Raw genomic sequence first — 11,272 nt, 5'->3', positions numbered from 1 at the left:
GTTTAATCGCTCTTCCTTGGTAATTAGTTATTAATTCTCATTTATTTGATGTGGTTACTTGCTTAGTAGTTACTTGAGTCTATATAATTAGTTAAACCATAGTCTCTTGGGATCCGACCTTTACTTGCTCGTCTACTTAGTAGTGGTCTTGTTAGATTTATTTTTTTTAGGTACACGACACACCTACCGCATTTATGCTTCAACTAAGCACAAAGGATTGTATCAAAAATGAAGTTTCATTGTTTTTCTCTAGTTACTGAACCTTAGGTTTTCTTACATCGATATGTATTAGACTTTGAGTTCATATCATCATTTCTCTAATTGATGACTTTGTCAAAATTTCGAATTAGAATGATGTTTACATATATCAATAGATTCATAATCTAATGACATCAAAAGTCAATCCCTTAGGATCTTCCACGTGCAATGTTCATTTTCATTCGAATTAATTGACATATTAGAGACAATTTATGTATAGAAATGGGTTAATTTTTTCAATCATATCAAACTTTAAACTTATTTATCAATTCAAAAAACATTATGACGCAATAAAGCACTACAACAAATTAACTCTTGTGCCACGAATTATGCCACGGGAATACAATATTTGTGGCATAATTTAAGCTTGCCACGGGAAAAATAAGTTCAATAATAAACTTGATATGACAACAAAAATTATGCCACGGGAAAAATGAAGTTTGTGGCTAATTGAAACTAGTGCCACGACTAAATTTTTTCCCATGGCAAATAAACACTTTTGCAACAAGTAATTATGTTCCCGTGGCAGATGGACATTGTTGCCACAACAAATAATTTTTCTCGTGGCAAACAAACATTAGTGTCACGGGTCCTTTTTTTTATATTGTGACAATCATTCTCACACTTGTGCAACATTAAAATTTATTTCCGTGGCTATATGTTAATACAAACGGATCATATTTCTTGTAAGGAAAATAAACTTAAATGTTATCAATCTTTTAGCTTTAATCAAGAGATATAAACTATGTAAAAAAAAGTTATTTACAAATTCTTACAAATAAAATTGATGGAAACTTGATTATGCACCACTATAAATTAATAATCGTATGACATTTACTCAAATAAAATTCAAATTATTTCATTTTAAAAGTATCGCACCTTATGATTATTGTTAATAATTTTTATTAAAAAAGACCTTAGCGTAAAATAGCCTGCAAAACAAGTTTTTTCTTTTTTTCAATTTGTAATTATTAATTCTGGGTCTTTTTGTTTGCATTTTTCGAGATTAGTTTATAATACAAATTGTATAACATGTACATAAAATAAATTATTCTTAAATGAACTTCTAGAAATTGCACTGAGCCGGTAAAGGGTACAACACGTTTTCCTGAAAGATTATACATGAGCCAAATGGCTAATAACACTTCCTATTATAATATTTTGCAACAATACTTCGTATAGATATCTTAAAATACTAAGTAAAAAGGATCTTAAAGTCTTAAAATACTAAGTAAAAAGGATCTTTAAATCAAGAATAGATTTTGAGTACCACCAGCTTTCTCCAGAGAACAATTGCTACCAAGAAAGCCGGATAAAAGGTCCATGTTTTATTTTTGACATGATATACAGGCACCAAAAAAACAAAACCAAGAAGTCATCAAACCAACTAAAAAAAATAGAAAGGTACGGCACTAGAGAATGGCACTTCCCAATCTTCCTTTTGTATCAAATCTTTACAGAAATCGATTGAGTAGGCTGTTCTACAAAGGAGCCAAGGAGGGTTGATGGTCAGTTTGCACTTGTAAAGGTTCCAACTTCCTAATTATCCTGTCCTTAAGAACAATAAGCCCATGTCCTTCTTTCATTCCTTTGTATAAAGGTTTTTCACCTGTAATTGAATATAAATGAAGTACTCGAAATTATAAAATTTGAAGGTAAACATTTAAGACAAACATATATATATGGTGCTAAAGAGCAAAGGTTCGGTACCAGTTTCTTTATTCGGAATCCATAGTCATGATCAACATTTCTTATTCAACAGCATCTGTTACACAGTAAACAAAGGCAAGCCAAAGTACTTTATTTGAACTCCATGATGGGAAAATTTAAAAGATAAAAAACGTAATGAAAATTCGATATGCGCAAAGCAAGCATTAAAAAACATGATATGCACATGGTAAGTGTAAAGAAAACTTGATATCCAGATGAATATGTCAATAAGATTTAGAATGGCATGCGATGAACTAAAGCTTACCTTGTTCGTCAAACCAACCTCTTCAATAATGTCATCATCTATATTCAACAAAACAGGAGCAAATTTATACTTTCATCAATTTACGAAATAATTTTTGCTAATACAATTGATTAAACAAACCAATAAACAATTGAATTCACAAACCTATAATTTCATCAATTAGTTTCAAAAAGACATGAAAAGCTACAAGAAAAAAGAAAGTATCTACACACCAATAAATAAAGGATTTGACTAAAGAAGAAAAAACTCAAGAAACAATATCACTTAATAAAAAGGCAGGGGACATAAATTTTATGTGTATTCTCTTGTTTAATTTCGTACAAATGCTACAATTTAGTTATCACGTTATCATAACGTAACAAGGATTCTTTCATCCCATAAATCCAGAAGCTTAATCACAAGTGGCAATGCAAGTTTATATAAAATGTGAAGGCACAATCATATATAAATGATAGATCTTATGAAGTAAGCCAGCAACATGCACATATATAGATAGCATTGAACAATTAACTTATTATCACCCAAAAATACAATTCACACACCAACATCACAACATCGTCTACTAATTCCAATTACATAATCAATCACTAACTCAATATTAAATCATCCAAACCATCAGAAACTACAAAGACAAGATAAAATGTGATGTTTTTTTTTTACCAAGAGTTAAAATGAAATTAAACTCGTTGAGAATAGGAAATACCAATCAATTTTCATGAATGATTTCTTGTAATTAAAAATTAAGGACAAACCTCAGGCCAACAAAGAATGTGGAAAGTAATCTTGAAAACTAAGGCTAGCATCAGCAAGTAGTAGTGTGGGTTTATACCTTTTGGTAAAGTCAGAAGGACACAAGAGATTTTAGAATGTTCAGATCACTCGAACATAAAGCCTGCACAACCGAGAACGAACCCAATTTAAGGTTCAAGCACAACAAACATTAGAGAAAAGGGGGAACAAACAGCAACTAATACAACAAACATAGCAGTACTATGCAGTGGTGGCAATGAACACTGCTAGAAATTTAAATTTAGCAAACACTAGCCTCTGATCAAAACGTCCAAGAATTATAAGAAACACAGACCCTTGTTGTCCTTCCATCAATAAACTGTACCAAATTCTTACTTCAACAAACTGAGATATTCATCAATAACCAAGAATTTTCATTTTAAAAAAATGAAATTCTTACTTCAAAAAAATGAGATTCTTACTTCAACAAAATGAGAAATTTCACCAATAACCCAGAAATTTCATTTAAAAAACCGACTGAATTTGGACGAACTAATCAATTTTGCCTAGGAACCTAGAATTCGGGGGAAACTCGATCATTATAATCCTAAATATGAAAAAGTTAAAATAAATCAAGGTATGTAATTCAAATAAAGATGCTTACCTAAAAACCCTTGAAAGATGAAGAAAGAAAGATAAAGTACCTCATCGAAACAATTGTCGAACAACAGGGAAACAGATCTAAAAATTGATGCTTTGATTTCGTACTATAGAAGCGATGAGTTGATATTTTAGAGTATGCGGCTAACATTTGTTAGAGTAGATGAGGGAATTGTTGGGTGAAGATTCAAGGCTTTTTTTTAAAAAAAAAAAAAAGAATGAAGAAATTTTAGGTAAGAACAAGGTAATGAAAGAAATTTTGTGAAAATTTAAACGGTTGCTTAACCTCACCAACTCTTTACACATGTGACAAACAGCTTTATATTACGGAGTATTTGTTATCACTTATTGGAAACATCGCCCACAAATTACTACATAAAGCCCACAAAATTCACTTGGTTTGCCAAAATTGCCCTTGACCTTAAAAAAAAACACTAACACTCTCATCACTCACACTCTCATTGCTCATCTTCTTTCAACCTCTCTAAAAAAAAAATTTCAAATAACGGCAATGTCGAGGCGGCAAGGCAAGGAATTGGCGGCGGCGGCGGAGAGAAGGATGTCCCAAGGAGGAAAGGTACATTTTGTTTTAAAAAAAAAAAAAAGGGGAAAAACCGCCGTGAACGCGGTGGGGCGGCCTGGCTGGACGCCCAGCCAGCGGTGGTGGCGCCAGATGCAGACGCCGCACCAGTTGGCTGGCGTCCAGCCCAGGCGCCAGCCAACTGGTGGCGGCGTCTGCAGCTGGCGCCACCACCGCCGGCTGGGCGTCCAGCCAGGGCGCCCCCCCCCCCCCCCAATTTTTTTTTTATTTTATTTTTTAAAAAAATTGTTTTTAATTTTTTTTTTTTTTGTAATATAATTTTGAATTGTTTTTATATTTTGTTGTTTATTTTTATAAATTTTTTCAATTTCGTTGTATTTTTTCTACGTTTATATTTTGTTTACAATTATTTGTATGTTTTTAGTTTATTTGATTTGCGATGATGATTATTTATCGTTTAAATTTTTGTATGTTTATATATTTTAAAATTTTGTGTAGAATTCACTGGGTCGTCATGGTGCGGGGAAGAATATAGAGCTTCTTAGTAGAAGTTATTCAGTGGAGAGGTCGGGGCATAGACATGTCAGATCCCGTGGTATTTCGGCCTCAGTTCGTAGAGAACGGATCCACCGTCGGGATGAGGATGGCGATGACGATGATGATGCTGAGGAGGGTGACCAGGAGGAGGAGCAGGAGGAGGGCGCAGATGAGGATGAGGATGTGGACGATGGCAGTGGACCGTATGATGATTACGGTCCATTCAGTCAGAGGGTTGATGACATGTACGAGACGCATATGGTGGAGGTGCGTAAGGGTAGGGGTGGTAGGTTTGTTAGTAGATCTGGCACATCATCTGCGTCCATTGTATCTGGGGCAAGCAGGAAACGGTCGAGGGCCGGTAATGATTCTTGGGTTGTTAGGAGTGAGGTGCCCGGTGGGCCTGTTGACGGGAGTGTGATTCCTAGCTTTCTAGGACACATAGCTGCCCGTATTTGGGAGGACCAGGAGAGGCCTTCAGTTACGGGGTTGTTGAAATGTCATAACCGGGAAAAGACTTGTAGCTTTTTGCGTACATGGGCTGAGGCCTGGCCGGCGGAGAGCGAGATGTTCGAGCGACTGGAGGGCACTGGGGTGAAGCACGTTCCTGCCACCATGCACGATAAGATTGACAGTACGCTGATCACGGCTTTCATTGAGCGATGGCAGCCGGATACAAACTCTTTCCACCTTCCGTTCGGTGAGATGACGATCATGTTACATGACGTCGAGGCCATTCTGGGGATTCGTGTTGAGGGTAAACGACTTTGTGCTGTGGCTGATGCGGATCAGGCAGATTCGCTGGCGGAGTTGTTGGCGGTGGACAGGGCTGCACTGTACACCGAGGCGCTAGGTGTTTGGGAACACGGAGGTGTGAAGATCGCATCCGTGTTGCAGCGGTGTTTGTACCCGAGTGCACGTAGGACGCCCGACGCACAGCTGAGTGCTTATGTTTTTCTACTCCTCGGATGTACCTTGTTTCCGGATAAGAGCGGCGGAAAAAAGCTCAGGCCACGCGACATCGTAGAGGCGTGTGACCCCGACAGTGTAGGCCAGTTTTCCTGGGGATCGGCTACGTTGGCGTATTTGTATCGCCAACTAGGATTTGCGAGTCGGGCTGACGCGGCAGGTATCACTGGGTGTCTGACTCTATTGCAGACCTGGATATACGAGTACTTTCCTGCATTGCGACCACATCGTGACCCAGTTCCTATTGATGAGGGGATGCCGCGTGCTTGTGCGTGGAGTCCGCGCTCGGAGAAGAAGTCCGTTGACCGCCTCCGATCGATACGGTTATTGCTGGACAGGCTGTCCCCCTTAGAGGTAACGTTTATTTATAGAGTCTACATTTTATTATTTGCACATATTATATTCATGTTATTAAATTTTATATGTTGTTATTGTACAGGTGAACTGGATGCCTTTCGGCCCGAACCCTAGTGTTAGGGTACCCAGGACCCTGTACACGGGACTCATTCAGTATCGTGACATCGTCGAGGCGTACATGCCCCAGCGTTGTCTTCGCCAGCTTGGATTTGTCCAAGTTGTCCCTCCTCCCCCGGCGTGCCCGATGAAGGCGGTCCGACCTGCATCGTCGAGGGACTACGTCGTGGAATGGCCGGATATCATGACCGGGACGTGGGACCAGTTTCCGATGGTGGCCCGCTTATGGACTGCGGAGTTGCAGCGGCCGCCCTCTGGGGTTACTCCCATGTGTGACCATTACTACATGGAATGGTTCAACCGGTATTCGCACCCGAGGTTGATCGCTGATCTCGACCACAGCGATGATGATTATGTGCCACCGCCTACTGCCACGGAAGCGGTATGTCTTTTATTATATTTATCGTTGTCTTTTAATTAAGTTTTATTTGTTGTTATTGTATTTCATCTTCTGTTTTTTGTTTTATGCAGTGGATGGGAAAGATAATGCAAGACGTACAGAAACTCTCTCTTGAGAAGGACAGCATGAGTGCAACAGGGAGAGCTGTTGTTGATAGTCTGGAACAGACCCTTGCGCAGTGGGAGTCGTCGTCGAGGAGGGATTACTGATGGTTATTGTATTTTATTTATAGAGCATTATGTTGGACATTATGTTGTAAAATTGTAACATTTTAGATTGTTCTTTTAGCTTCCAACTTAAACATATTATCAGTGCTGTTTTTAAATTTTGATATAACCGTTCGTGGATCCGCGCAACTTACCCATGCAACATATAGAATGCAGTAATCAATACAATATAAAATATTAATGTTCTCATTAAAAGAGCAACGTACAAATAAGATTACAAATAAAGAATGTAAACATGAAAAACTAAAATGCAGCTAGGGTGTTCCATTCGTGGATCCGGTCATTATATAGCGCATCCCAACCCTCTACGCTCGCTGTGCGAATGTTATACCACCGAGGTATAATCGGTGGCACCGGAAAATCGGTTGACATGTCTAGTCGGATGAAATGTCTGTATGACGACCCAAGAAACGCAATAGCTAGCTCTCTGACCGGTGTGGTGACAGTCTCACGCGACCGCCAAGGGAGAACCGTGGTACAAGGATAATAAGCTTGACTATGCACTCCCAGGCCGAAATGCATGACTGCGCATTTGTAAATGTTTGCAACGGCAAACAGATCTAGGGGCGCGTCAAAATAATGATTTTCGCCGCAAGGTCCACCTCCCCACCGGATACGCCGCAGAGCGCCATCCAAGTCATCCTGGTACACATGACGATAAACATTTCGGTTAGAGGCAATTTCGCTGTACATCAACTCACGCACCAAACCGTAGTTGTCTTCGCCCATTTGAAAAACATCAGCCACGACCTGGAATCCGCAGTTACCATCTCCGATTACATCATTCCACCCTTCCAAGTACGACATGATGATCGCAGGTATCCTTTCCTTGTACGGAAACTGATCAACATCGTTTCTTCCTATTCACCATATAATTAATTATAGACAGTTAAGAAGGCAAGAGTAACACTTTAAAACTATGTGCAATAAAAACAACCAAAACGTACCAGTTCTCAGGGGCATATTCACAGACGATGAAGATTGACTACGACTAGATGACGATGTCCAACCACGAGAACGACCACGACCAAGACCACGGATATACTCAAACGCACTCCTGTTCCGCCGTTGTCGACCTCGAGGATGGTCAACTCCTTCGGGTTCCTCATAATCTAAGTTAGACGGGTGGAACATGTCATGAAGTACATGAGTAGCGTCACGAATAATAGAAGGATGGCTGGAGGACACTCGGTCGTACATCGAACGGAACTGCTCCAACTCCTCCTGTTCACGGTCGGCCGTTTGATTGTCTGCATGCTCACCAATAACAAGCGTCCTCCAGAATGAATGGACCTGATCAACATGTAACGACGCCCTTTCTTCTGTAATAACGCGGTGAATGGTGCATGCGCAAGGTAATCCATGAGTTACTGAAATAGTACACCCACACCGAGTATACACTTCGTCAGCCAAGTCCCTCACCCTGTTCAGCTCAGTGAGAATCAACCCCAAGCAGTAGTGCGACACACGACCTTGGAGAATCTTAAATATAAAATGGCTATACATCGTACCATGTCGTCGTCTGGAGTCCTCTAGAGAGTTCCTGATGTCGTTCTTCTGAGTTTCAATTGACTTGTTCAGTCTAGCGAACAGTGTATCCAAAGCAGCGGTCGATGAATCAATCCAGTCCTTGGTAGCTCTATGAGCGCTCTCAACTCTACATGTTGTAGTGTTCCCAAAATGAAGTACCTGGTTTGTCCAATATTTGACAAACTTTTCCCTGTGAGGGACCCATTGATGCATCACATAGTCCACCAGTGCCGGACACCACTGGTACGAATCCCTGAAGTTAGCCAATGCTCGCTCATACGCTTCCTCTGTGGTAGCCTGTAGGATCTTCCGCCACTTACCATTCACCAATCTCTCTGCCATTTCCAAATTCTTCTTGAAAAGGTTGTAGGCTTTCACTTTCACGCAGTTGTTGATGTGCCATGTGCACAATAAGTGGTTCGATTCGGGAAACAGCTCTGCTATGGGGGCAAAGAGACCTCCCTCACAGTCGCTGACGATGGCTGCTGGATGAACATTAGGCCCGATGTAGTTTCTCAGCTTCTCCAACACCCAATAATAACTTGGAGCCGTCTCATCCCTGATGATTGCATGACCAATCAGAAAGTTCTGGTTCGTTGGAGCCATCCCAACCATCTCAACCAGAGGGAACTTGTACTTGTTTGTCTTGTACGTTGAGTCGATCAAAATCACAAATGGCCAAGACTTGATCATATCAGCACAATCAGGATGCACAAGGAAAAGATGAGTCACCTCCGCTGTATCTTCATCAGAATCAAACCAGAACAGGTAACCACGTGATTGTGCCTGGTGTAGCAGCTGCTGTATAGGGTTCCTTCCCTCTGACCGTTCAAACCTGAGTTGCTGTCTGACGTTGTAGATGTGTCTTCGGTTTGGATGGTCTTCTGGAAATTTCTCTAACACAGATGCTAATATTTTAGCAGGCTTCACTTGAGCATCACTCATTTCTTTCACAACTAGTTTCGCAACAGGACTTAAGCCGCTCAGTTGTCGATGACCCTCTTCATATACTATCATCTCATGGTTGTGATACCCCCATTTAGAGTAACCTATCACTTCCCAACCGTCACGACTCCGTAGTTGTCGAACCTTTACTCTGAACTCACACCCACAACCTTTCCGCTTTGTGTCAAACCGAGTGGCTGTACGAAAATCTCTTTCTTCTCTTTTGCGATAACGGTCACATCTCAAAATGCGATCCATTCTACCATCCCATTGAGATTTATGAGTTGCTACTACCAAGCAAAATCCAGCTGCAATTGCAACCTGTTTTGCCCAATCAATCGCCTGTTGAGCTTCTTCGAATGGACCATCATGTCCAAATATCCCACTGTAATAATTTCCGTCTCCACCATATTCCTGCATCAATTATATATTACAATAAATACATTTAACGGATAATACATTTAATTTCTATATTTCCACAGAATTAACACAAAAAAAAACATAATTATATATAATCAAACTTAATTTTTATAAAAACCCAATTCGAATTTTCAAACTAAATTTAAAAATATACCATTTCGAATTTTCAAATTTAATTTTAAAAAAACCTATTTCGAATTTTCAAATTTAATTTACAAAAAACCCATTTCGAATTTTTTTAAAAAATCATTTTCGATTTTTTTTTTTACAAAAAAATTAAATAAAAAACAACAACAAAATCAAAAAAGAAAAAAAAAATTAATTATTAAAGGTGGCGTCTGCCAGGGCTGCCACAGCCACTGGACTGGCGCCTGGCAGGGCCGCCTCACCCAGTGGAGTGGCGTCTGCCCAGGACGCCAGACTGGTGGTCTGGGCGTCTGGGCTGGACGCCACTCTGGTGGTTCTGGCGTCCGGCTTGGACGTCCAGGCTACGGTTTGGGCGTCCACCCTAGGCGCCGGAGCCACTCCGACGGTAAGCCGTGAATTTTAACGGTGACTTACCTCGTTTTCCGTCGACGGCGACGTACCTCCGGCGTCCCCCGCATCTCCGGCCTGCCATCCGGTCTCCCCCGACGAGCCAGTACGGCTCCACATTTTTTACACCGAGATTATTTCAATTTTAGAAAAAGGGCATAATGGTCAAATCATATCATATTTGTGGGCTTTATATGGTAAATTGCGGGCGATGTTTAGCGTTTCACTTATTAATTTGGAGGGAGTTTTACCGCCTAACATATGACGAGTTTTACTTTTTAGAGGTTAAAATTTCCCACAAAATTTCAATCAAGTTAAACGATTTATTGATTATGGAGGTAATTTTCCCTCTTACATTTTCAATTGTAATTTTTTAAAATGAATTTTTTTTTAAGGTTTTTTTTTATTGATTAACAACTTTATTTGTAAAATTGTAATTTTATATCTGAATTGCTCATTAAGGACTTGTTCTCTTACGTTGAAATTTAGTTCAGTTCAACTTAACTCCTAATTTCCTTCTCTTATAACATATTCAGTTCAGCTCAGTTCAGCTCAGTTCAGCTCAGTTCAGTTCAATTCAGTTCAGTTCAGTTCGGTTCAGTTCAGTTCAGCTGAGTTCAGTCAATGAGAACATGCCCTAAATATATACATTCTCAGTTTTTTTTTAGTTGCAATAGTTTGACTTTTACACTATTTATGTATTTCACTTTAACTAGCTTTGACGGTTTACACTTAAGTAAAAATATAGTCATGTGGGATTTTGTAAGATTCGTCTCTGTTTATACAATTTTAATATCAATTTTTTATAATTTTTACATATTGATAATTAAATATAGTAACGATTGAAAACATGCATCGACGAGCATGAAAAGAGAAGTGTAAACATGTAAAACGATATAAAGATGTAATAACCTCATCAAATATCCAAATAATTGTTGTAATGAACTGATAATGTTGTTTTTCCTGTAATTTTTAATTATAATTCTTAAAATCTTATATAAACTACATTAAAATCATTTGAGGAAAAAATGGAACATTATAAAATCTGTTGATTATAATTTTTAATTTTCATA

The 11,272-nt window shown here is 39.2% G+C and overlaps 1 long non-coding RNA gene across 2 annotated transcripts; it reads right to left on the bottom strand.

The window, feature by feature from the left end:
* Nucleotides 1-1,337: 1,337 nt before the first annotated feature.
* LOC110719109 lies at nt 1,338-3,990 on the bottom strand. 2 transcript variants are annotated; one of them, XR_002511041.1, is made up of 5 exons: nt 3,627-3,990; nt 3,063-3,125; nt 2,234-2,271; nt 1,969-2,023; nt 1,338-1,867 (listed from the first exon to the last, which is right to left on the bottom strand). It is a non-coding gene; the product is annotated as an uncharacterized LOC110719109 (long non-coding RNA). The 2 variants fall into 2 exon arrangements; XR_002511040.1 differs by having other exon boundaries at nt 3,667-3,986.
* Nucleotides 3,991-11,272: the final 7,282 nt, after the last annotated feature.

The sequence above is a fragment of the Chenopodium quinoa genome, unplaced genomic scaffold, assembly GCF_001683475.1.
Source record: "Chenopodium quinoa cultivar QQ74 unplaced genomic scaffold, ASM168347v1, whole genome shotgun sequence".
NCBI lineage: Eukaryota > Viridiplantae > Streptophyta > Magnoliopsida > Caryophyllales > Amaranthaceae > Chenopodium > Chenopodium quinoa.
Note: the sequence above shows the minus strand (reverse complement) of the source record. Positions and strands in the feature narration are given on the sequence as shown.